At 38.1% G+C, this 26,609-nt stretch overlaps 1 protein-coding gene across 2 annotated transcripts in view; it reads right to left on the minus strand.

The window, feature by feature from the left end:
* LOC134820261 (glutaredoxin-3-like) overlaps positions 1 to 26,609 on the minus strand; it is a 58,136-nt gene that overhangs the window by 12,529 nt on the left and 18,998 nt on the right. The window lies entirely within an intron of this gene.

Genomic DNA, 26,609 nt, shown 5'->3' on the forward strand with positions numbered 1-26,609 from the left:
TAGTCAACTATTATTAGAATTGATCATGATTTCCGCTTGGTACTCATTAGGTCTCTAAGAAAGCCAACAGTGTGCTGATATGCATTGTCACATGTACTTACTTAAAAGGAGCACACGGCCCATTTCGGACTTGCACGAGTTATACTTATTATTAGAATTGAAGTCACCAATTGAAAGAAGCTGGTTAATATTACTGAGAGTGGGAGTTAATTAAACCAAGCAACTTTGTGTTTTATAAATATTCAACCTGTTCTAAAATTTCGAAGAAGGCTTGAACCCTGAATTAGAGTCAAAATGTGAGAAAAATTAAATCAAGCTGTCAAAGAGATCCTGATTTCCAAGCTTCAAGTTGTTTTCCGTCAGCGAATAAATACAGGAATAAGTGCAAACAATGAAGTTTTGCAGATCGGGAACAGTGATACTGATGATTTAGCAAAATAATAATAACAATAATTCTATGTAGTTACATAATTGAAACAATTATGGCCCCTCATTGTGGGCAGCAGAGGCGGCTATTGAGGGCGTCCAGGCGTCCGTGGACGCCCTAAAATTATTATCTGGTGCTTGAAAATAGAAAAAGTGATTAGTGATAGCATTCGGAAATATCTAATCGCAATATAAAGCTAGATTTGTTCACTCAAACGTTCGAATGTAAGCGCATGCATGATCTTACGTACTCAGCACATCAAGCGCATCCCACTTCAGGTAATCTATATGATTTGGTTGTCCAGGACACCATGCAATTTGAACTATTAACTGCTATGATACGGCGCGGCTGAGATTGTACACGTGTGGTGTCCTGTTTCACCCATGTTATAAGCTACTGCCTAATGCCTCACACCTCATGCAGATGTGACCAGATGTAAAGAAGAAACTGGAGCACAAGAAAAGCAATCCCGTGCTCTTATGGTGAAAGGAGTAAGGACTACAATTTATATTTTGCCCTTAATGTTTGCTGGATCGATCCCAAAGATCCAAGAAACGCAGAATTACGGGATACCGGGTAGCTTGTAATTGATTATTCATTATCATATACATATACAATTTTCAGAACATGTATCAGAATATTTTAATACTTTAGTATCAAGTATGGTTTCGTTCGTACTCAAACATCAAATGATGAATTGGTTTTTTTGAAAACTGGCCACGGGCCTAAATATTACATATCAATCAATTACAATTCATTAATATTACCAATATTAAAAACTATCGAAAATATTCAAGAAAGTATTCTCTAGCCAAAGGGCTCAATATTTAAATCTAAATCTTCAATATTGTCTGGTTTATATCGCAACTTGGGCCCTCTGTCCCCCCTTATATCGTAATAACCGTTGTCTTTAATACCTCAAAGCGCAAGCGCTTTCTAAGATATGTAACTGAGTCTGAATAACGCTGACCCGTTGGAGATTCCATCTTTTGTGCAAGCTTCTTAATCAAGCGTTGCGCTTCGACTCCCATGCCTCCTGTTGTGGAGAAAACTAAAGGTGTAAAGGTAGCTTTTTCCACTTCTAGGACCCGTGCATTATATGCTCTTTTCTTCTCAGTCTCGTGAGCCAAATACATCATAGGAATTGGTTTAGCGGCGTTGGTTGGAGCAGGAGCGTGAAACACTCTTACATCAAAAAATGCTCTTTCCAACGCATTCCAAACTGATCTTGCTGATATATCTAGTCGGGCTTGATCTCCAGTTACTGTACCTCGTGGTAACTGCATGCCACTGACTGGAAGAAGAGGGAGCTCTGTCTGAACGTCTTTGCATTTGACTGTCCGCATGATATTAGCTATTGTATCTCGAAGTGAGTTATGCCTCCAGGTCACATAACCCCCAAGTTTACACGTGAGGGCATGGTTTGCGGAGTAGGAATCACCACAAGTACAAAGTTTTGGACAATCTTTCAGCTTCAGGTTATATCTTAAAGCTATAGCATCTGAAAACTGTTGCTTATTCAGGAGATAACCATAGCTTTTGAGTGGTAAGGTGGTTAGCCAGGAACTTGCACCCTTCTCTGCTGCTAGCTGTAACATAAGTTTAGATGTTTGTGGCAGAGACTCCTGAATTGCCTCCTGTCTTCTGGTGTAATACTCATTGCGATCTTTACTGATGGATGTCTTGATTTCATGGCTTTTATCCTTGTCTTCAAGATAGTTTACCTCTTGGCTTAGTATAGCCGTTTTTAGCAAAACTGTAGCTTTGACTGAATACAGGAACTCTGAGTTGGCCAGTTCTGTTATTATAGGGATACCCAGCCCTCCATACCTTGGTGGTAGAGAAAAGATCTCTCTAAGAGTGTCAGTGCAACTAAATGCTCTATCAAGGATTGCTGGAATGAACTCCTCTCTGATGGTAAGTTCGAGTGGTTGAAGTCTATCTGCTATCTCAGGTGTAGTCCTACACACATAGTTCCATCTTTTCGAAAGTCCATATACAAATGCAGAGTATGCAACTTGAGGCTCTCTTGATGCAATTCCTGCTAATTGCTTCACGTCACGACACCATTCCTCCACTTTCTGGTCTATAAAGCTGTGATGCCCTTCTATTGACCCAATAAAACTGCCTAAATACCCTTTCCCAACCGTTGTGATGTTGACATCAGGAAACATCTCTTTTGCAGCTTGTTCAAAATCAGGCTTCACCACTATCCATGTCTTGGCAGGTTTTGGCTGGTATCCAAACCCTGGTCCATTGCGACACAAAGTTTTCCACCATTTTTGCAGCCCAACTAACTTTCCTCCTGCAGCTGAGTCATCAGCATACCAAATCTGTTTGGTGCCTTCTATGTTGTGTGTAGAGTAGATTAAGGGCATAGTTGCACAAGCATAGAAACCCATGGCAGGTGGATCTCCTTGAGTAGTGCCAGATTCACTTAAGATCATCTCCTCTCCGCCAGATATAAATAACTCCGCAGGGGATCTGTAGATGTTCATCAGATATGTTGCAGCCTCTGGGCAAACCACATACATGTTATTAAGTGCTGCTTCTCTGTTCAACAAATTGAAAGCATTCTCAGCATCAACAAAGATCATTGCTTCTGTATCAGGGGTTTTAAAGAGCTCTCTGGCTGCATGGACTACAGCCTCCACTCCTCCTTGAAGGCCCGCACAAACCTGAATAGGTGCTGTTGAGGTAGCAAAATCTTCTTGCAATGTCATCATAACTGATTTGCCAACAATTCTTCTGATAACCTCACCAATCCCTATAGGGCGCACCCGGGCTTCTTATCCAGTGGCACCAGCCTACAAGCAGTGAAAGATTTCAGTAAATCAGGGTCAACATATCTGACACAAAGGACTCTCACCATGTTTGCAATAGCGCTACAAAGAGCATCTGACTTTTTCCCGAACTGCTTTGAACACAGAATCCGTTTCCACCCGTCAGAATCCAAGCCTGAAGGCCCTCCAGCACCCTGAACTTGCTTGGCTACATGCCTGATCCTGTCTCCGTCTATGCTATCAAAAATGACCGGTTCCACATGTCTAAATGGGCCATTAAGGCAACTGCCTTCTTGGGCTGGGGTGGCTTTCGGATGTTTCTCCTTGAGGACTTTAATAACTTCTGCTGTGGGGTTAAGCGCACATGTTGCTCTCTCTCCTATCCAGCGCATTGCCGCAGATACTTTTCCCTCCATCATCAGTCGAGTGAACACCTTTTCAATCTGTCCCTTCTCGTACTTCCTTCCTCCAATCCTCCTCTGGATTTCTCTACCTTCTCTCAGGAGTTCAGTCAACTTTCCCTCTTGCCATAGTTCCATTCTTCGTTTCAAGGCTTTGCTGTGGTCTGCAGTCTTTGATTTCTTGGTTGGCTTCTGAAGCAGCAAGGCCGGCATTATCATTAAGAGTGTCAAACAAATTCTCTCCATAGCACTGCCTGATCCAAAGTTTTTAACAACCTTGGTCATCTCCTCTATGAACACCTTGCCAATCGCCCCTGAGGGGAGAATAAATAGATTTCTCTTCCATTGAACAATCTCATCGTAAATTTCCTCACACTTAATCTTCACTTCTTCACCTTTCCATGGACCTAACAAAAGGAGGGGGGAGATCTGTGAACTCTCATAGTCAGGAAGTGAGCACTGAATAGCCGGAGCCTCAACCATTACTTCTTGCTCATCAACTTCACTCCTTATCTCTTTAATCGCTGCCGTGAGTAGGTCGTCTTCTCTTTGGGTTCCTGTAACATCAGGGTCTCCTAGTTCCAGAAGGAACTGAGTTAACTGAGTACTATTTTCAGAAGTTGATTGTATATCAACACACTCGTTACAGAACCAACCAGTAGAAGTGTTTATAAGCTGTTCATAGATTAGGCTACTCATGTTAATACAAGTACAGTGTAACCATCTTTCGCAACTATTGCAGCAAACTGCCGCATCAAGGTCAGTACACAGAGAGGAACAAACAGGGCAGGTATCATTGGTCTCTCCGGAGATGTCAGTTGAGGTCTGGCTGTCAGATGTAACTTCCCTTAGATTATCAGGCTGAAGCAGACTGTCTAATGTACTGTCCGAGCTTGATCCACTTCTGATGTCAATTTCTGGTACCAGTGTGCCACCAAAAGGAACCAACTGAATACAGCCCCCTAGGATCACTCAGTCAACTGAGTTTGGTCTGCGTTCACCGCCCCCACCCATCCCTCATTCAGGACACAAACTGACAGACTCTTCTTCACCTGCACTCTCAGTTTGCAAACAGTCAGCTAAAGCTTCACAAAAGTCTGTCCTATTCATAAGCAGCTCTATGTTCAGGTTTCTTGATGCGGACAAGTTATCATCGTCCACTGTTAGTGCTAGTAAACTGTTTTATCCTGGGGCTGATGCCAAAGTAATGTTAAATAAACTAAAAACTGACCTACACTCTGTTCCATCCCCATCTATTATTTATATTATGACAGGAACTAATAATGTGAACACAGTCTATTTTGGCTCAAAGTCACTGAAGGATGCAGCGGGTGACTTTAGTAATCTCTTAAATTATCTCAAGTCAGTGTATCCGAATGCAACAATTAATGTTCTCAATATTCTTCCCAGGAGTACAAAAGGCCGCAATGATGTTGTGGCAGAGCTGAATAAGGTTATTAAGGATATATGTAGCAAAGATTCTTGTTTTAATTACATTAGCACCCATAATTTATTTAACTATAATAGAAGTGGATTCAGGAAAGAATTTTATTTTGCCAGACCATCTACAAAAATATCTGATAACTGTCACCTCAATACAAGCGGTGTTATTCGACTTGCTAAATTTCTGAAGTATTGGGCCCATAAGCAAGTTTGAATTTTCAGAAAGATTGTTAACATTTATTTCATCTAGATAAGGGATAATTACACATTGTTCCTCATGTTTATTGAAGTTTTAGAAAGTTTTGTTATTATCTCATACAAATTTGCCAGTTCTGCAATTTATCTTATTCTGACAAGTTTATAGCAGCATAAATTGGAAAAATTTTCATGCTCTCACAGCAGTTCTTGCATTAACCCGTGCATTAGTAAAATCACAGTTTCATACCATGCCAAAAAGCTTGCAGTGGGACATTGCAACATGCAGGGAGGACTAACAGGTATGCCAAAATGTCTTGAAATCCAAGATCTAATCTGGAAAGAGAAATTAGATGTTTTATGCCTGAATGAAACAAATCTTAAGTCGGATATTGACTCAGCCAGTCTAAACCTACCCAAGAATTTTACTTTTATCCGCAAAGACCGTCCTAACGACAATGGTCATGGGGGATGTGGCATTCTCATCAGTGAGCACATAAAGTTTAAAATGATTCAACTAAACTTAGTTTTGCAATATGACCAAATCGAGGCTATTTGGATCCATCTTACAGATTGCAATATTTTCATCTGCTGTTTCTACAGATCTGAGTTGTTTAGTCCTCTTGACAAATTTTTAGATTATATGACAGACTGCATGATGAGTATAGGAAGTAAGAATGTTATTTGGCTGGGTGATGTAAATGTAGACCAAAACAACATCAGCAGTATGAACTATAAGAAATTAGACATTACAATGAAAATGTTTGGAATGGTACAGGTAGTTCAGGATATTACCCGCATTGCTAAACTAGGAAACAGAATCACAAAGACCACAATCGATGTTGTCATAACAAACACTTACTCCAAGTTTCTTGACTGCAAAGTCCTTGATGATTGTATAGGAGATCATCAGGTCGTAAAGTTCATTGTCGATTTCAATGTGCATAAGGCCTCAAAATTCAAGAAGTTACTAATAAGAGATCACAGCAAAATGAATGTTACTGCTCTTAAAGAATTTTTGGAAACTTGTGATTATAGACCAATAATAGATTCAACTAGTCTGAATGATGCAGTTGATGGTTTAAACGAACATATTGATCACTACTATGATCACTTCTGTCCAATTAAACAAATTAAGTGCCATAGTGATTACATCCATAAGCCATCTCCAGAATTTTTAGAAAGTAAGAAATTGAAAGGGAAACTTTACCGTAAATTTTTAACACACAACAAGAACAGACGTATACATCCAAATGGTCTTATACACTGTAATAAATGTGACTCATTATGGATGGCATATAAACGGCAGAGAAACTATTCAACCTATTTGTCTAGAATTAATAGGAAGACTAACTTAGCAACAGAACTGAAAGCCAAGTGTGCCATGAATGATCTAAAGGGTGTATGGAAAACGATAAAGACAGCATCAAATCTGCCTGTTAAAGCTAACAATATCAATAACAATCTTGATGCTGAAACCACCAATAAATATTTTGCTGAAATAGGTCCAAAGATCCAAGCAGAAGTGCAGCTGGAAAATGAAAATGAATTTCTATCTTATCTACAAAATGAGCAGATTGACAACGAGACCAGCTTGAATAGCTTTACTGAAATAACTGAGTCCAATATCTTAGACTATGTGGCAAGTATCCCTTGTAGCAAATCCACTAATGATCATATACCATTGAGAGTGTTTAGACAAATTTTACCTGCATTTATTGCTCCATTAACACATCTTGTAAATTTGAGTTTATCCAGTGGCATCATGCCAAACAGCTGCAAGGTTGCAAAAGTCACCCCAATCCATAAGGATGGTGATACTGAGAATCCTAGTAATTATCGACCAATCTCAATTTTACCGATTCTTGGAAAGTGCATCGAATTTTGTGTGAACTCCCAACTGACTCAATATCTTGATGAAAAGGGAATACTTTCAGAGCATCAATATGGTTTCCGTAAAGATCACTCTACAACTTATCTCATGTTAGATCTGTTTGATCGTATATTTACTGCTAAGAACAGTGCCAAGCATCCTGCAATTATCTTCCTGGACATCAGAAAGGCATTTGATACTGTTAACCATGATATTCTCATTCAAAAGCTGAAGCATTATGGAATAAAAGATACTGCATTGAGCTGGTTTAGGAGCTTCCTCACAGATAGATTACAGCAAACTAGAGTTGGGAGTAGGATAAGCAGTTTACATTCATTGAACTCTGGAGTGCCTCAAGGAAGTATATTAGGACCAATTCTATTCAGCATTTTTATCAATGACCTGCCTAATGCATGCCTATTTTCTAAACCTTATCTATTTGCTGATGACGGTGCATTATATTTTGACAATATATCTAGAGGAAACTATGGTAACATCAAACAAGAGTTGAAATTAGTTATCAGATGGCTTCAGGCTAATAAACTATCCCTGAATAATGAAAAAACAAAACTAATGATCCTTGACTCTAAGCCTAACCTTGATGCCATCCTTGTTGAAATTTGTGATGACCTTACTTTGGTAATCTGTGAAACTAAATCCCATAAGTACCTTGGACTTATAGTTGACAGCAGATTGACATTTAATGAACATATTGATAACATTAAGAAAAAGATATCCAAAAGAATTGGTGCTATGTATAGATCAAAAAAACTTCTCCCTCTTAAGTTCAGGAAGATGTTTGCTAATGCACTTATGTTGCCACATTTTGACTACTTAGACACCATCTGGTCAAGAACATATAAAAATCGACTAGGAGAGTTAGATATCATGTACAAAAAGGTTGCTAAAATAGCCCTAGATGTAAACATCAGAGAGAGGTCGGTTAATGTATACAAAAATATGGGATGGCTTCCTCTCCATTTGAGACGACAGGTTCATCTTAGCTCATATATGTACCGTATAATCAATGAAACATGTCCAAAGCATTTTATCGGGAAATTCTCGTATATTTCTGGTGGATCACGTGAGGCAGAAAACTGCAATCTTTATACTCCTAAATCAAGATCTCACAAGGAGTTTAACTATCTAGGAACTAAGGCCTGGAACATATTACCAAAGTCCCTTAGAGAGTGTGACGACGTTAAGAAATTTTCTAAGTTATACAAAGAAACTCTTATGAATATGGTGCTAACTGATGAGAATTACCAAGGGGATAACTCTTACGATAAATTCATGATCCCACCCGACACTAGCCAATGTATCTAGGCAGTTATGTTATTTCGGTTAAGTTATCTCAGTACATAAGTGAATCCAATCTATCCCCTGCAATCAAAGTATTTCCATGCCTATTAAGCTATTACAGGAAATTAGGAACATCAGTGGAAAGGTGCACTGTCAATCATTATTGCTCCATACCTCCAGTCCTCCTGTTATGTGCAATTCTCACTGCTATGTATGCTCCTCATTTGTATCAATTATATTGATGCTACATTGTTATTGAATATGAAATAATTTTCAACCGTATTAATTTATTAACTTATTGTAAATAGCAAGTTTGACAAAGGGATTACGTTTATTTTACCCGGAGTTCGTTTAAGTTTAGTATTGTAAATAGTTAATTTGACGAAGGGAATACGTCTATTTTACCCTGAGTTATGTTTTAGTTCAATCTTGACACAATTTTAAAATTATAATTTAATTATTTTATATATATGTATTGTCCATAACTAGGGTGGCCTGCTAACAGAACCATGATCTGCCTTGATTCATCCTTCAGCACAGAGAAAAGCTCCTTTTTATACATTATGATTACAGAGGAAATGATATTTAGATATATATTGCTGTGCTGTAAAAATTGACTTTATTTATTTATTTATTTATTTAGTCTACTTCATTGTTAGATTTAGATCTGGTTTTCATCATTTCCAACCCAAAAACGGGGACCATCACTGTTTTCCGAGTCGATTACCAGCAGGAGCTGTAGCTTACCGCTGACAGTCCCTACTGGATGCGGGTCTCCTTAACAGTAGTGGATCCGAATTTGGGATCTGATGGAGTAAACTCGACACCAGAGGGTTTTACAGAATATTTAAAATCTACCCTGTCATTGTACTTTTTAGAGAGAAAAAAATTTTGTCAAACAGTATATATACAATAAATTAAATCAAGTGATGCAATTGGCAGAGCACAATCGTAAATCCTGAGCAATAGATATCATCTATCCCTCATAGCTCTTCTCCTCAGGTATCAGGTTGAAGGAGACATTGGATATAGGGGCAGTCCATGCCTTCTTTGCCTTTCCACGTACACCTCTAACTGATACTAGCACACTCCTCATTATATCCATGCTCAGGCGTGTCCTGATGTTACACATCACCTGGCTGTAGTCCTCCTTTGTCTTGGTGGCTATCAACACAGCAAGTCTCCTTATGAAACGCTTGGCCTCCGGTGCCATTCCTCCTGTAGTGGTAAATACAAGGGGGACGAATGACCCTTTCTCCAATTGTAGCACTCGGTTCATGTACTGGTTCTTTTTCTCATTCTCGTGCAGAGTGTAGAGCTGTGGCATGGTCTTTCCTTGATATGTAGGCGATTTAGGATTGAAAATGCGCACATCAAAGAAAGTCCTCTCAAATGTGCTCCATACTCCTCTAGCTGATATATCAAGCCTAGCCTTATCAGCATTGTTGCCCTTTTGTTGGAAGTTGGCCGATTCTATAGGTGTTAAAAGGGGCTCAATCCTCACATCCTTGGTCACCAGCCTAAGGTATTCAGCAACGGAGTCTCTCACGTTGTTATGACGGTAGTTCACATACCCCCCTCTCTTACAGTTGAGGATGTGATTGTGATCATTCTTGGCTCCACAATCGCAGAATCTTGGGGTGTTAGGGATGTCCCAACCATACCGGAGATGAACAGCATCTCTGAAGTCTTGCTTGCTGTAAGCATACCCTAGCTGTTGAATGGGGAGACATGTTAGCCAAGCTCCTGACCCATGCTCTTGTACCAGCTGCAATGACTCCCTGGTATTCTCATCCACTTCACTCATTATCTCAGCAAGCTCCTTCTTCAAGCGTAATTCTTTAACTAACTTGAGGCAATCTACTCTGCCCTTTATCTTAATTTTATCCAACTTCATCAGGGATGTCTCCTGGTGATAGATAAGGTCAACCAGCTCCTCTGTTATCTTGAGTGACGTCTGGTATTCCTTCTCCGCGATCTCTACTGGATTAACAATACCAAGCCCCCCCCCCCCCCCTGTCATTGTACTCACGTTTTTTGTTTTTCTCGTGAGATTTGAATTGGTTGTCACCTTAAATGGAGGATCCACTAATCCCAACTACAAAGCAACTAAACTGGAAAACCAAAAAAATTATGTAACTCCTAACATTGAAATAAACACATTGATGTGAATTGCTTTGCATTTTTAAGTACACTAACAAAAGTTTTAATCAGCTTAATGATTTACAAATTTTGGAAATGATATTGCATTGTTTGATTTACAATTTACAATAACTCAAACACAGACATAGATCATGATGAATGAATTTTTAATTTATTGTTTAATTTGACTATTCGAATAATGTAAATTTGTGCACTAATTCAAATAATAAACCATAAAGTTTAATTTCAACCGACAAATGTTATTTGTTTAAATTTCTAGTCTTCGAAGTAGCTCGCGCCAATTCCTTCTCGAAATATATAGCCCGAGGCGAGTGCTCCGAAGTAGCGAGCGCTGGGTCAGTCCATATTTAACAACTGACAAGATTATTTTTAATTTAGTTTATTTACTCAATACTAAGCGCCTTGTCATACGTTGTATGACCCGCCGCGCACGGGTGCGCGGCTCCCCTGTATCGTTGAAACTCTACTATAGTGAAGCGACAGTGGGCGTCACCACGTGATACAATTTGCTCTAACCAGAGCCCTCTCGCTTGCAGTAGCGCACGACCGCCGGAGTTGTGAAACAAGCGCGTCACGCAGTACGCGTATACACATGGCTATGTGAATGATACAATAAGCACCATGAGTTGGCACAACATTTTTTTCCGATCTTGACAAATTTGGTACCAAAAATTGTTTAAAAATGCGAATAAAACAATTCCACCGTGCAGCAATTGTTGTTTAAAAATACTACGGTGCGCTTGGTCACAGGGGGAGCTGAAACCAGGTTTTCGATCAAACGCTGCCATGTGTAGTCAAACGTTGCCAAAAGTTGCTCTCGTCCAATGAAATCGCTGCATTATGTAAGCCAAGCTCCGCAAATGAATATATGTAATTCAATTATGCATACTGACTTGCAAAATGCAGCGATTTCATTGGACGAGAGCAAACTGTTGGCGACGTTTGACTACAAATGGCAGCATTTGATCGAAAACCTGGTTTCAGCCCCCCCCTGTGTGGTCTGTGGTCGCCGCGCGTACTTTTTTGTGCAATTTTGCAGTTTTTATAATATTTGGCATACAGTTTCAATTATTTTGAATTAACAGTTATGACGTTGCAATCAGCGAAACTTTATTTTTTGTATTAATGTTTAAAGATTTAAAAGATTTTTAAAAAATTCCGAACCTCAATTGCGTAAATTTTTAAATTTTGTTTGAATTTAGCTTTCATTTTAGACTTCACGTCTCCCGAAATAAAATTGCGAACAAAGTGAAACAAGGAACTAAGTAAACTGTAAAACCAAATTTTCGTCACGCATTGGACTTTATTTTGACGGATGTTACTCGTCTAAATTTCTTCGAAGTAGCGCGCGCCGCTTTTTTCTCGAAATGGCCCGATGGCAAGTGCTACGAAGTAGCGCGCGCAGGGCCAGACCATTAACAATGGTCAAACTTTATCAAGGTTACACTGAAAAGGGGAGGTTTGATCTCTGAACCAGAGAGTGTGGTAATTGGGTTAGGAAAGTAAACATACATGCGACAAAGATCAGGGCTACCATTAGGAAGAAATTTCAGCAAAATTTATAGAAAAGAGTGCACACATACATGCGAAAAAAATCGGGTTACCAATAAGAAAAAATCACAACAGAAAAGTTTACAACCCTCAGATCAGCGTAGTAAAAGTGTACTAGAAAATTAGTCTGTAAAACCGTTTCCACGCATGTTATTGATTTTCGGTTTAGTGCGTTCTATTGCTAAGCCTTCTCTTATAAAGGTATTTAGGGTATCCTTACATTGTTCTGATATGCTAAATTCGAAATTTTGTTTGAAAAATTTGGTCCATCAAATATTATAGTTGTTGCTCTATCCAGTTGTATCACGTCGTGACCCCCACGGTCGTTTTTCACTATATGGTGGTGAACTTTATGGTGGTGGAGGACTATGGTGGTGAACTCTACCCCCTGTAGAGTTCTACGATACAGGGGCGAACCACCGCATCATGTCGGCGGGTCATACACGTATGACAACATATCCAAATAGGCATAAGAGCCCTGGCTCTTCGCAGTAGCTATAGCGGTTGCGCCCACTCACTTGTGAATACAACGCGCCGCGCTTGCAGTTGGCGCGAAGCACATGGTTGACTTATTAATTGTAACATTCAAAAGTTGTTTTCGACAAAGTTATTATGATCTAGATCTTTTAAAAAAATTATTTGAAAATATTTGCTTTCGAGAAGTTAAAGATATTAAGCAAACAATTAACAATTTTTGTCCCAACGCGAAGCTGGACTACTCAGAATGCGCGAGAACGTCAACATAAAATTTTCGCGCCTACAAACTTCGGTAGACCTTATAATTTGCAACTGAACGCTTGCGTATGTCGTAGTTCAAGCTGCGCGCCGCGGTCATGGTTTTATTTTATTGCATCATACAACATTACATTATCGGATTATTAGTATAAAGCTATTTGTACAGCGATTTTCCTCCATCGATTACTTTAAATGGGACTAATCTTTAAAAACAAGGTCGATTCTTATACAATACATATATTTTGCATATGCGCGTTAAATCAATTCGTTATCATGTAATAAATGTGTGTCATAATTAAACGCTAGGAATATTTTGTGTAATATGGATTTTCATTCTAAAACCATTGGAAAGATTTCATAATTAATGTAATTGGTACCTTATGGTTTATTTGATATTTATGTATCGATTTATATAAGTTTACCGTTTATCGTGAATCATGTATTGATTAGTATTCCATTATTATATACACCGAGTCCCTCCTTTTAGGCGCGCGTTTTGGTGTTATAAAACTACAAATTATTATCCTGATAAAACTCCAAGTATTATACATCAACGGAATATAATCTATTGTATAGTCACATAACATGTTCCATGACTTTAAATTGTTGACAAATGTGCTAAGCTCTTGACAAAAATTATAACCTGTAAAAGTCATAAAATGATAAACTTCCATAATCGGGTTGGAAATCATGCTTTTTCAAAATTTTGCACGAACGTTTTATTTAACAGCATCATAGTGTTTATCACATTTTTTTTACACAAGATTTGAATCATGTTGTAATTTGTATTTCCATATTTTGATCAAAAATAATTTTTTACTTTGGTTTCAAAGTACGCACTACGCCGCGCAGTTAGAAATCGTAATTGTCTGAACAAGGAGCTATGAGATTTAAATCAATATTTGCACAGTGAGTCGCATTATTGCAATCCCATCTCTTTTCGTTGCTGCTCACAGCCTAGCGTTCAATTGCTCAAAAACCGTTATTCTAGTTGATAGTAAAGTAGTATAGAAGTAGTAACGTAGTATAGAGCTGTTTCGTTGACATTGGATGAAATACAGATATTACTAAATGATCTGAGAGGTTATTTAATGTAATCGATTAGTGTTACTGCCTTTAAGCTGTGTTGATGTGCTGGAGACTACTAAAACTTTTCTAGTATAGAAAAGCACAGCGGCTTTTGCTATATGTTACACTTTTTGTAGATCATGATCGATTTGACGTATTACTCCTAAACAGATTATTACAATCTGCATTAAATGGAAAATCTCGAAAACCCATTCGAGCCTTTTTTTAAATGTGTTTATGTTTTGAAAAAGTATTTGTTGTGATACTTCATGTATTAATCGTTTGAAATGGTATGGGTATAGAGACAGTACACAGATACTTATTCTTTGATATGCCCCGAAACAATTCCTAGTTCTAGATCTGCCTTACATTTCAATAATGGCTCTTTCATCACATTAGCTGATAAACCGCTGATTTGTAAATTTTACTAAAATTGATCCCACCAGTTTGACTATCTAGGTTAGCTGTAATATCGACTCGACAGTAGCTTCTCTGTCATGTCGGAGATTCTCAGGAGCGACTTGGTATTTTGTGTCAAGAAGAGTTAACTCCCACTTAACAAGATAAACATCAAAATTCATAGGTTTGTCTCTATTTTGATGGTTACTGTTACAGCAGTTCATGTGTTTAAATATGTATGGGTTAAATTATAATAAAATTCGGTAATAAATATAACTGCAATGTTGTAAACGGGAAAAACCATTGTGTATAAGGACAGTCCAATTATCTCAGGAGTGCCAAAAAGGTACGGTTAATCGAGAGGGACTTCACTGATGACAGAGAGTGGAAAAGGACTACGTCCTTCTCTGGAAAATACAAGGATAAAATACACCTTCTTCGGGAAAAGTCCATCTATGCGAAAGGTAACTCGTTTATTTTTGACAAACGATCACGATCAAAGCATATCCAATTTGGGCCTGTCCCAGCAAACTTAAGCCGAAAATCTGGCTTTGAAATCTTTAATTTGAAAACACCAAAACATGTAGTTAGATATACCCTCCACCATACAGATCGATTTTAAGTCAGCCCAAGGCATAATTAACTTGACCAAACAGCCTCCTGTTTCCAAATTAGTCTATTCTTGTTCCAGAATCCCACCTTTCTCTGAAACAAAAGAAAGGGGAAACATTGCCACAACGCCTTTGTCTGAGGATGTAGGGCCACCAAACTTTTCAAGGGACCACTCCTGGTATCGATACCAATCGATTCTGAATCGCCTTCAACTCAGTTTAGGCGATTTTTAGTGTAAAGTCATTTTTGTTCATTTTCATGAACAGGGGATCATTTTGCACTAAAGGTTTTTTTAAAGTTGAACAAAAAATGGTCACCAATTTGATCGTGTGAAACTAGTGCTTTACGGATGTGAATGAAATGGATGATTCTTGACGCACCTATCCCTTCGGTGGAAGATTAAATTTCAAAAGAAAAAAAACTTCTGAGTTGCTGAACAATGTTAAGTAAACAATATGCCCCTTACCATACCATATCGATTCCATGCCAGTCCAGGCTAAATTACCGCTAAAAAGGCATGTTTCTAAATTTGTGGTCAATTGGTTTCCACCATCTCAAACTACTCTGAAACCAAATAGAAACATTGCCCCAGAGCCCTTTTGAAACATGCTAGGCACACCAAACTTCTCAGGGACACTCCTGGTGCAATACCGACCGATTCAATTGGTTTTAGCCCAATTCAGGGGATTCTAGGAAAAATGTTCATTTTGTGTTTCTATTTCATTCATTCATGAACCCGGGGAGTATTTTTGCAAGTCTAAGTGGCTGGAAAGTTTAGTCCATGTTTCCGTCTACCATACCCAGATAGATTCCAAGTGGATACACGTTCAAAAAAAGGTGGCACTAGAGATTGATTTTTTTTTAAAATGGTTTAAAAATGGTCATTGCTCTTTGTTGGCATGATATATCTATTATACCTTTAGAAATTCGATTAAATTTTCGTGATCCTGAATTCACGGACGGTCTGTAGTGCTCTTTATATCAAAGGAGTTATCGTTATTTGTGTGCAAATGATTCAAAAATCACTCAATTAGGAAATGCAAGATGACCTCAACACTAGTAACTCTGATAAAGTACTATTCACAAGACGCCAAATAGATATGGTGGACTATAATGATGTAAGGAATAAAATGTCTATCTGAATTGTTTAATGGTGCCAAAATGATTCAAAAATCACAAACTTAAACATGGGAAATGAGCCTATTGTGAGCAGTGATTATTGAATCATCTTACGTTGTTATGGTTTCTATCATTTCCTTAGGTACAAAATAGTATTAAACTAGTATTAATACCAGTTAATATGATTAAAAATCACAATTTTCGTTATTGGTGCGCTATTAAGTCTCACTATTAGTAAGCCTTAAATTAAGTGCACAATATGACAACTATATCCTTCTATGTTCTCTATATGTGATTTTTGAATCCATGTCTAAGTCTTATACATATTGAAAGGCCTTTGCGCGATAATTTTGATCTGGGTGGTTAAATGATTCAAAATCACACAAAATCTGGCTTACCAACTATGTAATTTTCTTTAAAGTCTGGCCATTGAATCATTGTATGTTCAAGTTGTAATGAATTTTGAAAAGAAGTAAGAATCGATATTCACATTTCAAAATTCATTTAGTTTATTACGTAACTGATTTGATTCCTTGGTAACAGTATGGAGACAAAATTATCATGCTTGAGTGTAAAAGTACTTGGCCTGTTTAATCAGTTTAATATCAGGGTTTTGGTGATTATTGATTCCACTATTACTCTAATAACGAATCTCCATGACCATAAAACAAGTGCAGTGTCACAACAAATTACTGCAGATTTACTTGATACCAACCTGATATAGAGCCAAAAAGTGATGTTTGTCAGTTGTGAAACCAGTAATTCTGGTACCCATACGGGGGATTTGAAAATCAACTTGATAAATCCAAATTGTCAATCTCAAAGTATCCATAAATCAAACCCCGGGCGACGTCCAAAATTAGACACCTGAGTTATTGATTCATAATGAATATGAATATCTCTTAACGTAAAATTTCCTGAACCAGATCTGACTCGCTATGTCTGTTCAGACATTGTTGTCTCGGCCAGATCGTGGTAACCTTTGAGTCCCTTCATTGCCGGCATTGCATCACCCAATAACCACCCAAAGCTAGATGACGGAAATCGAATTCATCGCTTTTTCATCGGAGTTACTAATGGACCAGTGTTCAATGGACAGAGTACATTCCCCCTGGATACACAGCATAATTTCAATACCTGCTCATTTATGTGATTTTTGACTCATTATGGCACTATTAACCATCTAATTCTCTAAATCTTAGTTCTGCATGATATATTGACATTGATAGAGTTCATTGTTACAAATCATTCCGGTGATAATTCATCTCACATTCATCTTCTAAAAAACTTAGTTCGAATTCACCCTGTATGTGATCATTGCCATCGTAAACTCCACATTTAAACGGTGATTCTTTGCACTTTTAACCTCAGCTATCTCAAAAAGTTCAATAATCAACATTGAGAAGCCAGGACACACTCACAGAATGTAAATCATGATTAGAGGTTGCAAGAAATGAAATATTTTGTGCTTTCTGGTTTTCATTATCTGCACAATTAACAGATATAAAGAGATGAATGACTTTATTATGTGACATTGATCTTTTTGGACACATTAAAATTTGGTTAACTTTCATAGCATACCTCCTTGAGTACAAGTATTTTAAATGCTTCACACAATGTTGGCAGTGAAAAATCAAATCCTCTAGTGCACCTTTGTAAGAACTTGTCCAAGTCAGTACAAGCTCATACGGCTGTAAAAGCATGTTCCAAAAATTGTATCAAATGTTTCCACCATCTCAACTACTATTTCATTTTTGTTCAGTTTCCATACATTCTTGAACTGGGTAATGTAATTTCGAGTTTGATGGCTCTTAGGCCTAGTTTTACCTAATCCATCTTAGAAACCGAATGAGGCTTCCAGCACTTAAATACAGCCAATTACTTTCTGTGCCCATGTTCCAAAATCTGGATTCTCAGGAGGATTATGTGCCAAAATTGGGACATTTTGGAAACCATTGGTAACATCGGTTCTAGACCTGTAATGATTCTCAACTGGTTTGAGTTGTCTAAGGACTAATATAAACCTTTTCCGGACCCATTTTAAACCATTTGAGCTTTTGAGGAAGAATGTTCATTTTCGTCATTTCTGGTCATTATGGGTAGTTTTATACGACTTTTTTATGGTTCCTAGGGCCTGCTAACGGCTATATCTCTTAGAAATCCGAAAACTGAGCTTCCAGCCACTCAAATACGGCCAATACTGTGTCGAGTCCGTGGCTAAATCACTTACAGTCGATCTTCCGGATTGTTCTTAAAGGGCCAGATGGTTGAAACCAACTTCAATAGATGTATTTTTCGGAACGCTGATTTCCGAACTCACCCCCCATGACATAGGTTTAAAATGCTCTCCTGACGAGATATTGGCGAAAAACAGTATCGATCCGCTCACGTGATATGACCGTATAAGGACGTTAGTCTATTTCTCGTTAGGGTTGGTTCCAGCATATGTTTTTGTTAAGGATTGGGTTAGGGTTTGGGTTGGGTCAGAATTAGAGGCTTAGTGTTTCGAAAGGTCGTTCAGGAACCCGCTAGAGGAAGAGTTAAAAAGTACGTGACAGTCTGAGTGTAGAGTGATTAATTAATCATTATCCATACTGTGACTGTGTGCCCATGTTTCCAAAATTTAGAATCCTCTACTGCATCTTTTGATGGCGGCTGCCAATTCGATTTTCGGTAAAAAACCCATCAGTTTTCAAGCATTTGAGATATTTTTAAGATTTACGCGCGGCGCCGCGCACTGCGTGTTAAATTTTAAATTTACGCCAGCTAGCAGGTGTCAGATTTACTGGTTATAATTTTATAATTGTGGGAAGTCCTCTATGTTTATTATTAATATTTTTTGGTTGAACTATTTATCTTTCCCCAGGAACTTATCACGAGCGAAAGACGAACTCTAAGAATTGGAGAATAACGCAGTTAGACAGCAGCTAACTTCCCCTGTACTCAACGACATTGAACAAATAGACATGAAATGACTCGCTGGACCCTACAAAGTACTTGTGCTCGGAGGCAGAATTGGGCCATCGTTTGGGTCGAGCGATTTCGCCAAGGGTTAATGATTAACAGTTAAAACTGTATAAAAATACCTCTCTAAACAACCTTCTCCTGGTCGGGCCCATGTGTCCTCATCCTGCATTGACCTCAGAGGTCACAAGAACATCGGAGCACCAAATGAGCGAGAAACGGGAAGCCTTAGCTTCGGCGTCAAGGACTGCATCACTAGCACCTACCTATTGACCTATCTGATAGGTTTAAAAGTAGGCATTTCACGCAATCTGCGGACACCTTCCTAGCTGCGAAATACGGATATAACTCCTATACCATGCGTTCACCGGCACCGAACCACCCGCTGTTTCTTGGACACAACTTCCCCAATAAACCTAAAATTCATGTCCTGTCGCACCAACTGCATGGCAAGTGGCGAACTGTGTAGACTCACCCTGACGCTTGATCAGAATCTTCAGTCACAAAACCTGACACCGTTTCGGGGTTGCCATACGGTTTTCTGTCAGGCTCCCATGCAGTTTCTCTTGGACCACCATCTCATCTGACACTCAACGAGGATACCTGCCAGAGCTCGCAATTTACGACGAGTTAGTTATGCCCTTGGCTGTTAAGTGAAGTCATAAAGCTCAAAACAGCTCTCATCTCCCATTCTCTCTTCCTAGACAGCAGACTGGGAGAAACTCCTTTCTAGCCGGAAACGTCACGCGTGATGTACGGAGAAATGGACGGTGTGTACCTATACTTTTTAAACATTTAAACATTTCGTCTGGATTGTGATTCCACTGCAAAACAAGTCGCAGGTTCATAGTAGTAGAACTATAAAATTTTAATAATTCATGGTTGATTATTTAGCCGAAGCGGTTATACAAATAAAGCGTTCTTAATATTATTGCCTCTAATTCCTCAGGGTACTCCTACTTGCGTGCGAAGACAAAGGCAGCAAGGAATCGAAGAACAGAACCCCGACACATGCTTGGAGAAAGAACAGCGCACGCTCTTTGATCTAGGACAAAAAACTTTCTTCTGTTTCATATTAAAACGGGTTACGTGTATATTACACAAACTTTTGATTATAATACGAAACTTTATACCTAAAAGTATGATATTTAAACAGAAAATTACATTCTGAACTTGGTATCTATAGTGTACCTTTAACTGTACTTCAACTTTCATCGTAGCTTTTTTCAAAAATATTCTTCAGTGCCATCAACAAACAGGTTTTTTCATTTGACTTGAACTGTGCCATATTTGATATTGCCTCTGTATTTTATAGGGAAAAATTTTTTAAATCTTGCAAGTCGCATGTAATTAAGTTTTAAGTTACGTATTATAGATATGTTAACAACTAGTTTAATGTTCAGTATTTAAATAGTTTCCATTTATAGTTTAACCGCTCCCTGTTGTAGGTTATCAGCTCTTTACTTAGATAAACTATATAATATGAAGTTCGATATAATATTAATAACAATAATTGTTTCGTATTCACTGTTTTCTAGTCAATCAAAACTTAGATCAGGAGGTGACCGGGACATTGATTTTAGGCTGACCGGGACGGGGGACCGGGATAAAAAATGTGACTTGACCGGGACCGGGACTGAGATTATCAATTACGTGGACGGGACCGGGACCAATAATTTCTGGGATTTCTATCTTACCGGGACCAGGACCGGGACCAGGACCGGACCCAACAATAACAATTTTTTTTTTTTCGGGATGACCGGGATTTTACCGGGATGCCGGGACCAAATTGTATTCTTTCATATTGAAAGCTGCACTTTCATTTAAATTACAATTGAACAATTTGAAAGAAAGTTATAACTAGAATATTAATTAGAAAAAAAAAAATAGAAACACCGTCAATATGGGGCATGGGCCTTAATGTACTACACCAATAATGTTTATGTACTGATTCCTCAAGTTCACCCTCATTCCTCTGTCAATGATCCCTCATTATTCAAACAGTTTCATTCTCCAATTGACAAATGGGCGTAGGCGGAGTTGAAAACTGTTAGGTTGCACTTTGAGTTATGTAAACGATTTAGTTACCTCAACTTGTTTAGCAATTTATAAACATTGTTTTATTTGGCTCAGAGGATGTTTTAAGATGAAAATTCACACTGAATGAAAGTAAAAAACTTAAAATCTCAGTGATAAATTAAGTAAAAGATCACGGTCAAAATCCCGCAAATTTGGGTGATTGACCGGGCCGGGACCAAGAATCCTGATTGGACCGGGAATCATACAATCAGGCATTTGGACCGCGACCGGGATGAAAATGTGACTGACCCGGTTGCCCGGGACCGGGATAACTCAAAATTGCATAACGGTCACCTCCTGCTTCGATCGGGGTAATATATTTATAAAGTACAAAACTGATACGCTACCCTTCTTTTCCTCACCTTCGCATCTTTGATCTTGTTAAGGAAACACATAGTAGGGTTTCCCCGAAATGTCCTGTAATCTTGACTTTTTTTTTATTATAGGCCGGTAAAAAACCCACAACAGACTGAGGTTTCGAAATACAGCCAAGAACTCAGGATATTGACACAATCAATGTTATGTGTTTAAGAAACATAATTTTCAACTGTCTGGGCGGCGATCAGCATGTCCATATGACTAACTCTAATCGGTTTATTGAAAAATTAATCCGGTTCATGAAAGCGTAGCCTGGAGTTCCCGCTCCCAGGTAAAATACATACATAAATGAGGACCGGCCAAGCAAGGAATGAAGAACGAATTAATGGATTATATCTTATCTAATCGGACAAATCTGCAGATTCCTGAAAATTAAATGTAAAATGCAGCTACAACACGATGCTCTAATAATAAAATGACAATATGCTAGAAATTGTAATAATGCTACATGCTACGCGCGCTAAAGATGAATCTAATCTATATCTAGTAAGTAACCATATCAACGCGCAGTAACCCTTAGTAACGGCTCCGATTCAATTCCAGTATATTGCGACGAGAGTTTACATCACTAATTAGCTGTACATTGTGGGATTATGGGACGATCGTGCTAAATTTAAGGGCGCTGTGGCTAAAATCGTCCACTGAACCAACAGTAAAATTTCAGAGAGATTCGTCCCAGCGCTATTTTCCCTCGCGAATGATCAGCTCGCAGTGGTCTTTTTCCAAACTTAAAAAAGGTGGGAGGACCCTGCAAACCAACAATGTAGCTAAGGGACACTATACAACCCTCGCCTCAGCGGACACTACATAGTCAGTCTCTGACTTGTCGTGGAAACGGTGTATACTGCATCAATTACCTGCCGAAGCGGTGGGTTGGTATTTCATTTGGGCTCTTTTCCAATTTCGTCATTAAAACTGCATACAATCAAATGTACGTTAAAAATACTTACAAAAATTTGCATTCAAAAAATCGAGGAGACTTCAAAGTCTTCTTCTGAGGGATGAGGTAGGAAAGTAACAAATTGCAATAATGCAATGGAGGCCAAATGTAAGTTATGCCACTGGAATCATCAAAAATTCTTTAGCACCTTGCTGGAGAAGGTCAGCTTAAGAAGACCAAGTTTATCAAGAAAACAACAATTTCAAGAAAACAACATTATATTAGTATACTGCTCGGATGTAAGTGTCGCAGGTGTGACAATGGTGACAAATCTTGTCAACTCACTGAAAGGACTTTGGGGACCTTAACGTGATCAAACCACGTAGTGTACTCCTTGATCGGGATCATAAAAAGTCAGGATGCTGCGACTGGCTCTGGTCGAGGGATACCCCTCAACTGCCTTGTTGTTAGTGATGCCACGGGCTAATTTGTGGGAATGCCATTTTTAGTGACCATTTTTTATATGCAACACCACGAATCCATACGACATCTTGATAACTATTGAACAAGGAAAACTAAAGTTGTCTTTAACTTCTAGATTTGAGTGCTGCCTTTTGATTACTGTCAATCACCCAAGATTAATCCAAGAAACGCTAGATCTGCTTATGCATTACAGGCATTGCTTCTTCAGGATCAGGTTCCTACTTGGCTTAACCGTTCATTTTGTGTCAAAGTTCAAGGATTCGTCTCCTCAGCAACTGTTCTTGAGGATAGGTGTTGCACATGGTTCCAATCTTGGCCCCCTGCTATTCATATTGTACACCAAAGGATTCTTGAGAACATTAGCAAGTATGCATGGGTGCTGATTCATGTATGCTGATGACACCAGCTGTTATTTCACTCTTGATTCTGATGACCATCACAGCTAGAGCACAATATGGAAAACTGTAATGTCTGATATCAAGAAATGGATGACAAACAATTTCCTTCAACTGATTCTTCTAAGACTGAAGTATCGTTATATCCTCTTAAATATGACTCACAAAATAATTCCAGCCTCCTACAGCTTGTTAAGGATCAAGGCGCCACATTGTTTTTTAGTGGAAACAGTGAAGAGTCTTGGGCTTATTTGGTCAGGTATCTTTCAATGAGTGATCAGATTACGTCAGTGGTTCAAAATCATGTAATATTCAGATCAGAAATTTGTGGTTTATTGCATCAAAGCTGTCTTTTAACCTTAAGATCAGCATGTTCCTGCTCTAGTTCTCTCTAGAAAATGGATTATTGCAATAGCGTATATTGGGACTGAGCTCTTATGATTTAAAGTTCGTTTACAGAAGGTGCAAACTTCTGCTTGTATGTAAACGATTATTTTCGGAGAGGAAGAAAGGCACACACTACTCTACTACATAAGAAAGTTCATTTTCTACAGTAGATTTAGAATGATTTTAAGATTGCCCTACTTGCCTACAATGTTTAAATTAATATAGCTCCGCCTTACTTAAAGAGTTGATATTCTCCAAGGCAGCAAAAGTTTTAAAAAAAGTTAAGTCTTGATAATGAATATTTTTACCTTAGTTTTCCGCCCTCTCTAAACTATGTAAACACAGAGACAGCTTTTATTCACTGTGCAGTTAAAGTATTAATTCCTTGCCCTACGACATAAGATCAGCTGAGACAAGATTACATCTACAGACAAACATAAAAAACATACTTCTTTCTCTAGCATTTGATTGAATTTGCATTTTTACATAAGGTAAAAATGAACATGTCATGTCTAATTTTCAATTAAACTAAGCTCAGTTAATGTTAAGAGCCGCTTTAGAAAGCCACTGGAGTTTATCTCCAGGGATTAAAATTATATCGAGTTAATATGATTTAGCTATAAGGCGGTTTATAAAATGTTGTATTTATTTTTTTATTATTATATTATTAGAAAGGTTTTATAAAACATAATTGATGATTTATAAAACCATCAGCTGTATTATCACTTAAATTAAATAAGTATTAAAACAAAAACCATCATGTGCTGTTAAGCAGTAGGACGCGGCTCCATGGGATCCAATGAGCAAATCGGCGAAAATGAGTTCGTAAAAGCTACTAATGGCACTCGAGTCCTTGATCTTGGCCGATGATGCAGACTGGGCCTTTTGAGCTGCAGTCCTTCAGCTTCTGTCAATTGAACTTACAGCTTTACCCCACAACACACACCCAAAGCGTTCATACCCTTTGACCAATTTCCATTTTCGATTCCCTGGCAAATCTACGGGCCATCCCAGAATCCAGATCCCTGTGGTTCACGTAGTACCTAATTCATACCCAATTTCAGACTAAACTAGATTGAGGCTGGGTGTGTATTATCTTCCAGTTCGACTTCAGTTCTCTGTTCTTGAATTGGACAAACAAAGATTTCGAAAATGCTCTAATTTAAATTTTTTGACACCAAGTTCTTACCCTGGGTCCACACCATCCAAAAATGAATCTTGAAATGAAAAAATTAGATGGGGTGGCATTTTCCTTTTGCCTTACTAAGTGTGTGAGCGCAGTGTAGTTGTAGTGAGAAAGTGTTTTTAATTAGGATTACGATTTATGATTTTGAACTATTACATTGATAGATTATTTTTGAATGGGTTACTTAATAAAGTGATGAATTCCCCTCCCTTATTAAAATTTTAAAAATAATTTAGTGAAAATTGATAAACGAAGATTCTAGATTAGATATGATACTATTATTGACCCAAAACATTGCTTATCTCTGCCTTGTTAACAAAGAGCAAATTTTCTTAATGCCTTCTCCTGTCCTTAAAACCCAAACTCATTCTATTAAAGTAAAGGCCTGTTGTTACCACAGTATTATACAGTCCCTCTCAAAAAACATGCCTCACCCCCCTCCATCAAAAACAATTTTAGTTTCAGTCCTTCTGTTTCCAAAAAAATGTACCGAGCTAGTGTTCTGGTGTGCACAAAAGCCCCAAAGCCCGGGCATTCCTAGCCCCGCTAGCTGCCAGTCCTTGGCAATTTTTCAATAGCAAAGATAACTAGTCATTTACAAATTGAGCACTACCGTATACAATTTTAAATGTTTTTAAATATTTGACTTTGTAAAATGAGCTAAAACATGATTTATTTGTTTCATTGATTTTATTACTTTCGTTGATTATGTGCTTGGATGGCCTCTGTACACATATTTTTTAATTAATTTTCGCAAATATAATTTACAAGTTATCGCATACAAAAATTCTTGTGTGTTTTCAGTTCTTAGCTGAAATGTTTCGGAGATCTTCTGTGTCAAATTTCTAATATGGTCTCCAGGGATACTAATATCTACACTGGAGGAAACTATTGCATGAGCAGAAACCCTGAGACAAAAGGTTGGCATTATTTAAGTACACAATAGTACATGTGGCATGGTTTGTAATTATTATTTGGTAAGAAATCAAAGGCTTTCATATTGTAGTAGTAGCAGCCTATATCTTACTGTATTACTGAAGCCTTACGCCGCGCCTGTGCACATGGGATATTGAGGAAAAATAAAGACTTTTGCATCATTGTATGATTTCTGAGTACGAAGTCTTGTGAGGGTGATATACTTACAGACATGAACGAGAGCTACTCGTGAGTATACTACCACTTCTCCTTATGATGGCTGTTCAGTGAATGAAGTAATTTGTACCTTTACAGCCTATGGTTTTTTTAAGTTAATTAAAAAAATTGTAAGATTATACATGATACTTTGGAAACACTGCAATATTTGAAACAATTTTTATCAACTTCGATTTTATGTACATAATTTTTAGGAAATAACATGTACGGGCGACGTATAATTTACGGTATCGAAGAGTTTAGAGGATTCGGTTGACAGTGCAAACATGAGTCTGCATGATTGGGCTAACATTGCAAAAGTAATTGAAAAAGTAAGTGCCTTTTATTTCATTTTTGTTGCCGCTCTGACATGGTTAACCCACCTTCCTTGTGTTGTTGGTAATCTTGATGAGTAGGATATAAAACATCATTTCATATTTTAACTAAAATATCGTGTTGGTATATATATCTGTCATGGTTATTGCTGTGTTAATTATTTCTATGTCGTAATTTTACTGATGTTTACAGTATTAGTGTTTACTCAGGGTACTACACAAATTTCGACGGTTTGTGGTTGTTCATGGTACTGACACAATGTCTTACCTGCATCAGCACTTAGTTTCCATGCTAGAAAAACTGGGAAAAGACTGTCATT

This window comes from Bolinopsis microptera, chromosome 8 (assembly GCF_026151205.1).
Source record: "Bolinopsis microptera isolate Bmic1 chromosome 8, MBARI_Bmic_1.0, whole genome shotgun sequence".
NCBI classification, from domain to species: domain Eukaryota; kingdom Metazoa; phylum Ctenophora; class Tentaculata; order Lobata; family Bolinopsidae; genus Bolinopsis; species Bolinopsis microptera.